The sequence below is a fragment of the Anolis carolinensis genome, chromosome 1, assembly GCF_035594765.1.
Source record: "Anolis carolinensis isolate JA03-04 chromosome 1, rAnoCar3.1.pri, whole genome shotgun sequence".
In the NCBI taxonomy this organism is placed as follows: domain Eukaryota; kingdom Metazoa; phylum Chordata; class Lepidosauria; order Squamata; family Dactyloidae; genus Anolis; species Anolis carolinensis.
The window spans coordinates 270995781-271009820 of NC_085841.1; the positions used below are offsets into that span (position 1 = coordinate 270995781).

General features: G+C 39.6%; 1 protein-coding gene across 4 annotated transcripts in view; it reads left to right on the top strand.

The window, feature by feature from the left end:
* sox6 (SRY-box transcription factor 6) overlaps window positions 1-14040 on the top strand; it is a 524097-nt gene that overhangs the window by 86568 nt on the left and 423489 nt on the right. For all 4 annotated transcript variants that reach the window (XM_016993151.2, XM_008107320.3, XM_062977163.1 and 1 more), the window contains exon 2: window positions 6181-6241. The gene's annotated coding sequence lies outside the window, so the exon portion shown is untranslated. The remainder of the gene's footprint in view (window positions 1-6180; window positions 6242-14040) is intronic.

Sequence of the window (14040 nt, forward strand, 5' to 3'; positions counted from 1 at the left end):
CCCATGCCAACTGACTCCCCAGCCTCCCCCCCAGTGCCAACCTTCAGCCTTCCCCCCTCCCTCCCAGTCCTCCTGGTCCCCATGCTGAAAAGTTTGCCCATGCCTGCTCTATACTGTGAAGTTGATGAAGTTTGACACCACTTTGATTCCAATGGTTCGATGCTATGGAACCCTGGGAGTTGTAGGTTTGCAAGGTCTTTTCCCTTCCCTGCCAAAGAGTGTTGGTGCTCGCTAAAATACCAATCCCAGAATTCCATAGCATTGAGCCATGACAGTTAAAGTGGTATGAAACTACATTAATTCTACAGTGTAGGTGCAACCCTAGGTCTCAGCACCTGAAACAATCCTGATCTAATTGGCCTTGGTAGTGCACTTTATACAGCTGTGTTCAAAAAAGGTATTGCCCTAAAAGTATTAGAACATCAAACTATCTATGAAGCAATCCCATGGCAAATATTTGGCATATTTAGTTAAGAAGTGGCTGAGATCTATTTCAATACAGCTTTAAAGCAGGTATATGTGTGAGGGTTAGAATGAGCCAGTCTTTCTACAGGAAAATGCTTTTGACGTATAAGATATTAATTTCATTTTTATTACTATGATTTCTCAATTAGATGAAGAAGCACTCTGTATGTGTTCATAGGCCTCTCTTTGATTGTCCCAGTACTACTTGATCAAGTGAACTGAAAGCAAACTCTGGGTATTTGTGGAGTCTGCCATGAAACCTTGGCAGGCAGGCAGAGGTAGGATTTGCTTAATAGGGTGTGTACATAATGCATGCTTTGAAAATGGTTTGTGAATTTAAACTGAGACCACAAGCAGCTGCTCTAGTTTTACAGCAGTCATGTAAAGCAAATAACACAGTAAACAGCAAGGCCATAATGGTCCATATTACTTTCTCTAGTGAGCAGCATAAAAAAATATTTAGAGAACTAAATTGTTTGTAAAAATTGGCAGAAGATGTTGTCTGGTGGGGTGTTGGAAGGAGTGCTTTGTTTAACCTCTTATCAGATTTTAAGTTTTTGAGAACCACTTATTACAAAAAGTTCCTCTTTTAGTAGGTGGAGCCCTAGGGCTGGCTGTTTTGTGAACAGTGCTGGCATCTAAGCGTACTATTAGGCAGCCAGGATAGCATTGTGTGACTTGATGTGTTTTCAGTATCTATGTGCTGTGCTTCCAAAACTGTGGACAGTGTTTTTCCTTTTTTCCTTGATTGATGAGAACTAAATGCATACAATTCAATTGCTACTTCTATGAGTCTTCAAATCCTTTCTATTTCTCTATGATCATAGGGCAACTGTATCACAGTGTTTACTTGGTAAGATTTTTTCAGAGCGGTTTGCTGTGACCTTCACATTGCTTCTCGGCCTTTTGGCTAAGATCAAGTGTAGTGTGCCATGACCTTCTCTGAGGTCGAGAGAGTGTGATGGGGTGGGATATAAGAATAAAGTTGTTGTTGTTGTTGTTGTTGTTGTTATTATTATTATTATTATTATTATTTGCTTTGAAGTAGACTATATGAGTTTATACTGCCATATAATCCAGATCAAAGCAGATACTCTGGATTTTATATGGCAGTGTAGGAGCCCGAGAGAGTGCCAGACATGCCCATGGTTACTTAGCATTTCCTTGGCTAAGTGGGGATTTGACCCCGGCCTCCCAGAGTCCTAATCCAACACTTAAACCATAGTATTGTGCTGTCTCTTGGAACAGATGTAGAGCAGGTCCTCTTTTATTTTATTTTTAGTAAACAGTGCTTTTGTTTTTAATTGCTGGAGTTAATCTTGTTGAGTTTATCAGGTTAAAGCTAAAGGTTTCACCCAGGGCTGGTCCAACAATGAGGCGAATTAAGCGGTCGCTTCAGGCGCAAAACATACGGGGGCACAGTCGAGACTACTTTTTCTGTTGATTTCTTGTAAAACATGATGTTTTGGTGCTTAATTTGTAAAATCTTAATGTAATGTGATGTTTAATAGGCTTTTCCTTAATCCCTCCTTATTATCCAACATTTTTGCTTATCCAATGCTTTTATTTTTCAGTGATTGGTTTGGGGGGGGGGGGCGCCAAAATTCTGTTCGCTTACACTTGAAAAATACCTAGGGCCGGCTCTGGTTTCACCCAATATAAGAAAATCCTCTGTAGGAGCCTTATAGTCTATTAACCAGATAGGGAGGTACACGGGGGAGGAGGGAATGGAGGGGGTATGGGTGAAAGTCTTCTAGGATAGAATGAGAAAAAGGTTGTGTGTGTGTGTCTGTTTGGTCCAAGTGGAATAGATAGGCCAAAGCCAGTTTAGGAAGCATTTGCTGATTTTGTGGTTCTGCAACATACTGGTCTTGCTCGGATGAAACTAAGTTGAATAGACCAAGCTGTGTGTTTGGTTCCCACCTCCCCTCTGCATGACTGCCTTTGTAATGGTGCAGCCTGCAGCTCATTCCCAGTTTGGAGGTGTTATCTGAACAACGGGAGGCCTTAATTTGCTCAGGATCACTGGGCAAGGCTAGCCCTTTACTGTCTTCTCACTTTCTTGCATTTTTGCCCAAAGCGTCAAGGCTTCCAGATACAGATTTTTTCTGATGCTCTTTTTGCTGCCCTGAGCTTTCTCTTTGCTTAAAATACTTACAATAAAAATATATTTGAGCAGAGCATAGAAGATGAGCCGAGTGTACGTGTGTGTTTAACCTTCATGCATAATTGTGTAACCCATTATAAACTGTTGATGCTTTGTTCCTAAATTCTCTCCATGAGGTGGTGTGCATTAAAGTGTATTTATACTTTTTCGGATTAATTAGCTGTGACCTTACGAACTGCTGTCCTTGTTTAATTGGTGTCTCCAAAGCACAGTAATGGCATAAATCATCTGATAATGAGATTCAGAGCTGGTTGCAGACATACATAATAGCATTGCATTGATAACGGCAAATGAGATTTGTTGATTCTGTATTGGGTTATAACTAGGGTTGCCATCTCTTCTTCTGGACCACCTTTTTTAGCCCTTGACAGAATCTCAAAATTAAACTCACAGAACTTTGACCCAATATGTATTTTAATTCCTAGAAAAATTAAAGTTGTTTGAAACTGTATGATGTGTTGTTATTAAACTGTAAGAGATGAGGACTGAAGAGAAGGACTTGACTGTAATAAATGAAGTGCTTAAATGTTTGCATTCAGCAATACCAAACCATGGTTGGTGGTCTATGGACAATAGGCAGTGACTCTCAGATATACATCTAAGTCATATCCTACATTTTACTTACACAACAGGTTTCTCGTGAAAACCACAGTTTGCTTTTGCATGCAGACAAACCAAAGTGCCTTCTAGGAGCTATGAAATCCTTTATGTGGCCTTGTAAAAGCTTCACAGTTGACCTTAGAGTTCTGCCAATAGAACCACCAGTATATTGAAAAACTACTTTGTTGACTAAAAAGAGTTTAAAAAATGGGGTGAAACAGGTGTAAGATGAAGAAGGAGCTACCAAATCCATATATCTTCCCTCCCAGGGACTGAGGGCTGTTCTACACAGGCGTTAAATAGTGTTCCAAACTCTCTTAAGAGCGGGGTGTCCACAAAACGTACACTCCAATATGTGTGGTAGTGTGAATCCAGCCAGAAACAGCTTACTGGAAATTTCAGAATAAGTAATAAAATCTACTGAAACCGATCACTGTAATTCCATGCAGAGCTGGATGTAAGCAGAAAAATGTGGAGCACTTGTCAGGACAGGGCTAGCACTTCTGCATTTTAAAAACACAGAACCAAAGGTAGATGCCCATCGAACATGCTGCTGGGCATGATGATGCCCAGCAGTGCATCAGATACAGAAAAAAAAATATTTATGGTTTTGGATCATTCACATTTAGCAGATCTCTGTGGACACCATCCCATCCGGTTCCTGGGGTGCCTGGTAGGTGCTCTGCAGCAAACCAGTTCATCCATATCCTGACTCAGGTTAAATGGCCACCAACACAGTGCCAGTGTAATTAGGCCAGGGCAAGGTAGTGCTAAAGAATATTCAAAGTCACCAGGCTGAGAAGGGTTTGCATTCAGCACATATTGAGTTTGCCTAGTGTTTACTCACCAGGCTCTTGCCATTTTGGGGATTAAGATAATTTTCTGGGCCCACAGTGGACCCTTACTTCAATATTGGTGGTGGGACAATCGCTTCTTATGTTTTAGGAAGCAGTAGGCAGGCCATATTTTTTACTCATTTCTATAATCTTAACACTACCATATTTCATCCATGGCCTTGCTCTGCTTTATAGTGGGAATGCCCATGCATCGCTGCCTACATTTGCTTTTTCCTTTTGTACAGCAACAAGGTATTTCTCTGCAGTACAAATCACAGATTTTGTGCCAGAGAGTGTACATGAAACATCGACTGAGAAATTAACCTAAAATATGCAATGCATCAAATCGTCTAGCACCTACTTCATATGCTGCTTCACTAATTCAGATTTATATCCTGCTTTTCTCCCAAAGCTGGAAACTGAATGCAGTTTACAATATATATCAATCAATTAGTAATGCTAAAACAGTGCTAAAGTACAATAAAATATTTGTAAAATATGCACTGTATTATCATACCTCACCCGCAGCTCAACCTATATTTTAATAGATGTTGGATTGCTTGGTGTGGGACAAGTTCTAGTTTCCCAAATGATCTTTCTGAAGGAATAGATGTTTTGAAGCTGTGGAAGTCTTTGTGCAGAAATCCTTCATGGCTGCAATTCTGAGGTTTACCAAAACCAGGAACCTAATACATTTTCATTTGCAGTTCCATCATTCCAAATTATCAGTTGTGAATAATTCAGTGGGAGTGGTACAGGTTTCCAATCCAAACTTGTGCTTTATATTCCTTTCTATTTTGGGATAGATTACTAGTATTCGTGCCCATGCTTTGGAAAGAAAAGAAGGGCTTTGAACAAAGTGCCTTTTGTTTTCACAAGAACCAAAACAGCTGCATAGAGACCAAACAATAAAAACAAACTCCTTGCCGAACCACCTTCTAACTCTTGGGGGTTCTGGAGAGAGGAAACCAGGGATATTTAGAGGCATAAAGTGCCTCATTGTGTGAGCAAAAGAATGTTATAAGGCAATCCTGTGGCTCTGAGTTGCATTTGTTACCTTTCTAAGGGACATTTAGGAAGGAAGGCGGGAAATTAAATCGAATATAATACTTATAATATAATACTGACTGCATTGTATTAGACTAACTTTCAACTTTCAGCCCAATCCACAAACTGGTTACACCAAAGAATTTAGGTTTGGCTCTACTCTCCCATTATGTAGAATATTAACCTGTGGAGAATGAAAGCATATATAATATTTCTATTAATGTTATATTTAACTTTGAATAAACACATTTATTTTCCCCCTGTAAATATCTGTTGGCTTGAATAAGACGAAATAGTGTTTTTAAAAAAACATTCTTACAGCACTGTGCATAGTTTAAAATTGCAGCGTTGTTCTGATTTGTGTTCTTGACATTTTATAGGAGGTAATAATACAGAAGATTATTAGTAAAAAAAGGAACAGTGAAAATATAATTTTCTTGGTAATGGTTTTGCAAATTAATAAATAGTTGTAAGCTATTATTTTTATAACTTAGCTCATGATTTAAAATGCTGTTTCCTGAAGATGATAGTAAAGTAAGGGGAGGGGGGGAGGCATTTGAAAATACTCTTGCCTGGCCTCCACAGGTGATCAGAAGCTAGTAATGCTGTAACCTACCTCAAGCCATGAGGAGAGGCGGGCAAGAAATAAAATTATTATTGACCCAAAGACACACTATGACACAGCAAATGATATATATATGCTGGAATATTAATAATATAAATTATTATTATTATTTTATTATGACACAGCAAACAAGATAGATATGCTGGATTTCATATCACAAAATCACAAGTCGAACACTTCCCAAGTGTCTAGGACTGTGTGATGTATTTTCGGATGATGCGCGCAGATCCCAGCAGGGTGGCCTTTTGCAGCTGGCAGATCGTAATTTTGTCAGTGTATATTATTATTATTATTATTATTATTATTATTATTATTATTATTATTATTATTATTATTTGTGTGGGCAAGGGTGTGAGCTGGCTAAAGAGGAAGATGTAAACTTTCCCTCCTATTTAATTCAAGTATTTTCCCTTTCCCACCACCCCTTTTTTCTTTTGCAGACCAGTTTCATGAATTCAAAGGAGACTGTCCAGTGACTGGAGTTGCTTTTCTTGAGTATTTGTAAGTATTGCTATGTACTTGATTGAAAAGCCAGTTTTTTTTAAAAAAAGTCATAAATGAATGATTCACTTCTAACACTAAATGTAAAAATGTCCACAGCATAATGACAGAGTTAAAATAAAGAGTACAAAGCTTGCATGTGTGGGACAGATCCACTTCTACACTGTCCTTATATCCGAGGATCCAATCCCAGATGAACTGTTTATCCCAGATTATATGGCAGTGGAGACTCATATAATCCAGCTCAAAGCAGATAACCTGGGATCAGATCCTGGGATATAAGGACAGTGTAGAAAGGGCCGGAAGTCCTCTTCTCTTACATGATGCTCCCCAGTCTCTGGTGCTTACCTGAACCCAATGAGAAGGGCAGTATTCTGCCCTTCCTTCTCTCACTACCCTAAATTAATTGAAAGCAAACTACTTTTGCACTTTGAATTCAATTTGCAGCTACTGAAATAAAGACCTCCTCCAGACAGGCCCCAAAATGCGGGGACTGTTGCATCGACACCTCAGGTAAAAGCAAATTAATTTGTGACAAAGGAGGTAATCAGAGCAATGAGAGCATATATCATGTTGGTTTCCTGGGAGTTGTTCAGAAAAGAAACTTTTCCAAACATTGATGTTCCTTCTTTTACTGCACATGGCCTGTATTCTAGAGATTTCAGGAAGAGAGTTTCATTGGCTTAGATCCAGGGCACATCTACACTAACCATTTAATGCTGCTTCAAACCAGTATTGAAGAAAGTGTGAAGATGATTACAGAGAGAGCCGGATGGTGATTCCACAAACCACAGAGCAGAGTGCTGATGCTCATTAAGGGCTTTCTTTTCATGCTTTTGTGGGAGTTTGTTGTCTGACTGTTGCAGTTTGAAGCTAGCTTTGAACTGCATTAGATGGTCTGTGTATACACACACCCCCTTGCTAATTATAAAGGATGGGGTGGATAGCATATAATACGGTCAACTTTGTAAGAATGTTATGTGTGTATATCTGTTAATATTTGCTTAATCTGGAATAAAAGGGAGGCATCTTGAGAGCAGCCCTCTTCCCAAATATAAATAAATAAATAAATAAATAAATAAATAAATAAATAAATAAGGAAAAAAGAAATGCAATGTGACTGAGGAAGGAAAGATGTCCAATTATGAAAAGCTAACCATTCACTTTGGCCCATAAGGATTTCTTTCTTACTGATGCTGATTCTGTTTAAAGTTAACAGCCAAAAAAATCCTGTTGCCTTGATTTTAGGACAGGATCCGAAGTAGAACATCAAAACATACTTACTTTTATTTTCTCTAAGGCGGTGCCCACAGATCAGGGTTAACATATAAGAATATCTACTTGGAGACGAGTTCCATTATCGTCGGTTAGTTCTTCTCCCTAGTAAATATGTTTAGAATTGTAGAGTAATTCATGTTGATAGACTTATGAAGTACATTTTACAGTGCAGCTGACTAATCTTGCTCTGTCATTTAAAGGATTTATTGTACTCTTTAGAGGTCCAGAATTTATAGGTCAAAGTTTAAATTCCTTGGGCTAAATATAAAATCTAGGTTCTGCCATGGACCTTGGGCTGGTTCACACATGCATTTCATCCCTTGATCCATCATGCCTTGATGACTCCTGGCTGAACATCCACGCTGTCTTAACTAGCAAACATTGTGTCTTGGGAAAGGTGAGGCGACAGCAATGCTCTTTGTCTGGTATTTTTAACTGCAGTATGTTATACACATTTGCATGCTATGTGATTCTACAGTTGTCAAGGGATGAACTGTTATAACCTCTGCAAATCAGCCTTAACCTCTAATCTACTATTTAATAGATTCACATGTTTGGGATGTACACAAACAAATCACATGACCACCTGTGAAGTGGAATGATATTGTATTTATAAATGGAATTTATATTATTTATAAAATACAAACTAATTGTGATGTATGAGGGTTGTCAAGAGAATAATGGGGACTGAAATAATGAAAAATAAAGACTTTTGTCTACTGGATTATATTTAGATAATGCTCTGCTAGTTAAGGAAAATAGAAGTGTATGTTTAAGCTCCTCAACATACTGACATTTCCAAGAGACTGAAAGACATTTGCAGGAGGCGATATGGCCTCTGTGAGGAGAAGATGCTGACAGGGGACAGGGAAAAGGCAGAACTACTGAATGCCTTCTTTGCCTCAGTCTTCTCACAAAATGCATCACCAGACTTACCTGGCGATGGCTGTTGCGGTGTTGGGTGCCCTCCGGCTTCTATTTTGTTTTGTCACAACTCCTGGTTGGCGTTTGGCATGGGCCCTGCCTCTGGCTTGCTTCTCCCCTCTTCTCATTGGTAGGAGGGGGGAACGTCTGGTGGTCTCCTGGGGTGCGCAGGTGCCGTGGCCTGGTATGGTTCCAGTGGAACCCTGGCTTGGATTATGGTATTGGTCAGCAGCGGGCTGCCGATCCTTGATCCAGGTCCCATGTATGGCGGCCAGCCCTTGTAACCAATAAACGAGTTGTGGCTTGGTTTTTCCCAACCCTGTGTTTGTGTCATCCTTGGTTCCCTGATGGCTGGAGGTGTGTCGCCCATGCACACGCAAAAAAAAAAAATCCATCCTCAACCTCAGCAACATGGAATGCACGAAGGATTAGGGGAAATCCAACCACAAATAGGGAAACAAGTTGTCCAGGAACATCTGGCCACTCTAAATGAATTCAAGTCCCCAGGGTCAGATCAACTACATCCAAGAATATTGAAGGAACTAGCTGAGGTTATTTCAGAACCACTGGCAATCATCTTTGAGAGCTCTTGGAGAAGGGGAGAAGTCCCAGCAGATTGGAGGAGGGCGAATGTGGTCCCTATCTTCAAGAAGGGAAAAAAGGATGACCCAAACAATTACCATCCGGTCAGCCTTACATCGATACCAGACAAGATTCTGGAAAAGATCGTTAAGGAAGTGGTCTGCAGTCATCACTAATAGTCAACATGAATTTATCAAAAGCAAGTCATGTCAGACTAATCTGATCTCTTTTTTCAATAGTTATAAGTTGGGTAGATGCAGAGAATGCTGTGGATGTAGTGTATCTGGGTTTCAGTAAGGCCTTCGACAAGGTCCCCCATGACCTTCTGACAAACAAACTAGTCAAATGTGGGCTAGGCAATACAACAGTTAGGTGTATCTGTAATTGGCTAAGTGAACTCACCCAGAGGGTGCTCACCAATACGTTTTCTTCATCCTGGAAAGAAATAACAAGTGGAGTGCCACAGGGTTCCGTTCTGGGCCCGGTTCTGTTCAACATCTTTATTAATGACCTAGATGAAGGGTTAGAAGGCATGGCCATCAAGTTTGCAGATGACACCAAATTAGATAGATAATACTCCAGAAGACAGGAGCAGAATTCAAAACAATCTTAACAAATTAGCGAGAAGGGCCAAAACTAACAAAATGAAGTTCAACAGGGACAAATGCAAGATACTCCACTTAGGCAGAAAAAAGGAAATGCACAGATACAGAATGGGGGACACCTGGCTCGACAGCAGTATGTGTGAAAAAGATCTTGGAGTCCTCTTGGACAACAAGTTAAACATGAGACAACAATGTCATGCAGCAGCTAAAAAAGCCAATGGGAATTTGGCCTGTATAAATAGTATAGTGTGTAGATCCAGGGAAATCATGCTACCCCTCCATTTTGCCTTGGTCAGACCACACCTGGAATACTGTGTCCAATTCTGGGCACCGCAATTGAAGGGAGATGTTGACAAGCTGGAATGTGCCCAGAGGAGGGCAACTAAAATGATCAAGGGTCTGGAGAACAAGCCCTATGAGGAGTGGCTGAAAGAGCTGGGCATGTGTAGAGGAGAAAGCTGAGAGGAGACATGATAGCCATGTATAAATATGTGAGGGGAAGTGATAGGGAGGAGGGAGCAAGCTTGTTTTCTACTGCCCTGGAGACTAGGACACGGAACAATGGCTTTAAACTACAGGAAAGGAGATTCCACTTGAACATTAGGAAGAATTTCCTCACTGTGAAAGCTGTTAAGCAGTGGAACCCTCTGTCCCAAAGTGTGGTGGAGGCTTCTTCTTTGGAGGCTTTTAAGCAGAGGCTGGATGGCATCTGTCAGGGGTGCTTTGAATGTGATTTCCTGCTTCTTGGCAGGGGGTTGGACTGGATGGCCCATGAGGTCTCTTCTGACTCTATGATTTTATGATTCTATGCAGCTTAAGCTTTAGTTAACTGAATATCTGCTTCATGAGATGTAACTAGACCCAGTCTATGAAAGATTATGTTACACACCTTTTTCTCAGCTAGTCTCAAAGATACCTTTGCATAATGATTCAGACTAATATAGGTATGACTTTGAATACCGCTACCAGGGGTAAAAGCTTTGAGTAGTGCAAACCAAGAATGCAGAAGCATCAGGAAAATACTTGAAGGTATTGTGTGTATTTAACAACTATTAACTACGTATTGTACAGTAAATTGTATATAGAGTCAAAGTTAAATTTACTTAAACAGGCCAGGATGGTAGACAGTTTTCTATGTGTGTGCTTGTCTACACGCACAACACCCCTTTCTAATATCTCAAGGGTGGATTGATTCATCTGCTGATATAAAAACAAAATCACTTAGCACTAGCCATTCATTCATCATAGTAGATGGTGCGGTAAAAGGTTAACGGCTCAGTAGATGGATGAGATCACCAATAAATAACTGTTCTGTTCAGAGGCCAGGCAATATAAGTTTACAGCAGGCAAAAGAGAGCTTTTACCCACTTAGCACACAGTTTGATAAAGATAGTACTATAAAAAACATCTGTATGTCTCAAAATGATTTGAAGCAAAATATAGGGCATAATGAAATATGTATCATACTAAGATGTGAAAATAGGTGCAAAGAGATTTTTAGAAATATTTTTTAAAATCACAACCACAAATGCCATAACTGTTTATTTGTAAGGCTGAAGTAGTGAATGCTAACTACATAAATCCAAATCAATAGATTAGACAGACTTTGTTCAGAATTGCTCTAGGTCACAATCCTGCACCACATGCCCATACAGAAGATTGCAAGTGGCTTCTCGTAAGACTCTCATAGAACTTCTGTCTCTTCTATTCTATTTCCATTTTTGCTATTCTGCAATATGGCAGGATATTAACCAAGGTGGAGCCATCCCATGCTTCATTTTAATACATCCAAACCCATTCTTCCTAAAGTCCTTGTATACCAGAGCTTCTTAAACTTTTCCACTCATGATCTTTTTCTGCTTGAGATTTTTTCATGAGATTTTAATCTGACTATACCCATACCTATATCTATATCTATAATAAAAGTAAGTGTTTGTGGGTATGTATGTATCCGGCTGGCAGTGAGATGATGTATTTTTCTGGCTGGGACTCCAACTTCCACAGATTACTGTGACCCTCATGAATGACAGACCTGGACCAAACTTGGCACAGACCCCCCATGACACACTTTATGCCTGGTGTGGTTTGGGGGAGGATTGACAATGGATGATGGGATTTGCAGTACCTTCATCCCCTTTGGCTCTGACTTCAACATACCACTACAACCTCCACAAATGACCAACCTGGGCTAAACTTGGCACATAGAACCTCTATGGCCAACTGAACATACTGGAGAAGTTTGGGGAAAATTGACCCTGATTTTTGGAAGTTTTAGTTCACTTACATCCAGAGATACCGTGAACCCCACCGACAATTACCAGGACTAAACTTGGCACAGAGAACCCTTATGATCAACTGAACATACTACAGGGGTTTGGGGAGAAATCTGCCCTGATTTTTGGGAATTATCATTCACCTGCATTCAGAGAGCACTGAACCCATCTGACGATGGATCTGGAGCACACTTAGCACACAGACCCAACATGGCCGGTTCTTTGGTTTAGAAATCGAGATGAGCACCAACCCTCAGAGTTGGACACAACTAGATTTAATGTCAGGGGACAACCTTTACCTACCTTTAACTCCAGTTAATATGTGTGTGTGTGTGTGTGTGTGTGTGTGTGTGTGTGTGTGTAGTTTAGTTTTGTAGAGCATGGGGAAGAGTTAACACCCTTGTAACATTTCTTTTTCTGTCTGTGCTCCTGTTCAGAAGATTTCACCTCACTTTCTGTTCCTGTGATATTTGGATTTTGAAAAAACTGGATTGACGTAGAAACAAGGATTGGTGAGAAAGCTTCAGTAGAGACACCTTTTCCCCATTATAATAACTCTTTCAGGAGGGAATTTCCCTTCCGAGGGTTAGATGTCTCTCACTTTCTGTTATCTCACCCCTGTTCTTAACTAGGAGTAATATGTAAATCAGATATCTATAACTCGGGGACTGTGTTTTGATCAAGGTCATCCAGTGAGTTTCCAGGACTGAGCAGGGATTTGAACCCTGGTCTCCAAAGTCATAGTTCAAAGGTTAAATCACAACACTATGCTGGCTCTTGACTGTGTGTGATACAAAGTTCACTTGGTGTTTTTCTATTGCATGAATCCAATGGCTCTCCCCTGCCATATTTAGTCAGTTTAATTTTTCTGGTGGGTGGGTGGGAGGGAGGATGTGTCATGCTTAAGTCACTAAGTGTGAGTAATTCTTGTAAAAATTGCTCATATTTAATATTTCATTAATTTAGCACCTTAAATTAGATCTATTTCATCTCATCTTCTGAATGTCTTGCTAAAAAGTATTGAAAAATGGATCAGACATTGATATCAAATAGTGGGATCTGTGTCATTCACGCTAACTAGGGAATGAGTCCTCATATTAAATCAGAATAAGACTGGAAATTCTTAAAACCATTTTATAATATGAAAATGAAATGACTGGCAATCCTTTTCTTTTCATTTAAGGAAATTCCATGAAATAAAAAAAAGCCATGCATTTCTGCTCAGAAAATTAATGTATGTATTGACTTACTGTTTTTGCCGTTTTGTTTGGTAGTTGCATATAAATAGTTTCTGTATAATATTATCAGACAGGCAATATTTACATATCTTAAGTTGAAAATGAGGCATTTTGGGAAATGCTTTTATAACAGGTCTACACCATGTTTTTACACTTTGTTTTTCTCTCATTTGGTTTGGTTATCCGGTTTTTCTTTGTGCAGTAATATCTTAGTATTATGGGGATGTGCCAACTATACCTATTTTTCTCCTCACTTTAAATTTTAAATGCATTTGCACACACAGGCATACATGCACAGTGCCGTGGTTTCTTTTAAAAAACACCTCAAACTGCAAACTATTAAATAACAAGAGTAGTAATAATAATAATAATAATAATAATAATAATAATAATAATAATAATAATCTTTATTAGGCCCACTCCCTCTTCCCCACCAGTGGGAGCAAGAGGAGGGCCTCCCTGGCAGACCTCAAAGCCCACGCTGGTTCGTAGGGAGAGATGCGATCACGGAGATAGGCAGGGCCCGAGACTTAAAGGGCATTATAAGTCAGAAGGCAGCTAATTTATTCAACTGGTATATAATTTTATAAATCCAAATATTAAAGTAATGTAAAATGGATGTAATAAACCCAATATAACTACTTGCATAGGACACTAACAAATAAAAGGACAAAAGTAGACTTCGTTATACTAAGTAGAGAGCAGGCATGGGCAAACTTTGGCCCTCCAGGTGTTTTGGACTTCAACTCCCACAATTCCTAACAGCCTCAGGCCCTTTTCTTTCCCCCATCAGTTGCTTAAGCATGTTTAGATTTTGGCCCCATCTCCAAGATATCTCATTATGCAAAATCCAAAACACTTCAGGTCACAAGCATTTTGGATAAGAGATACTCAACCTG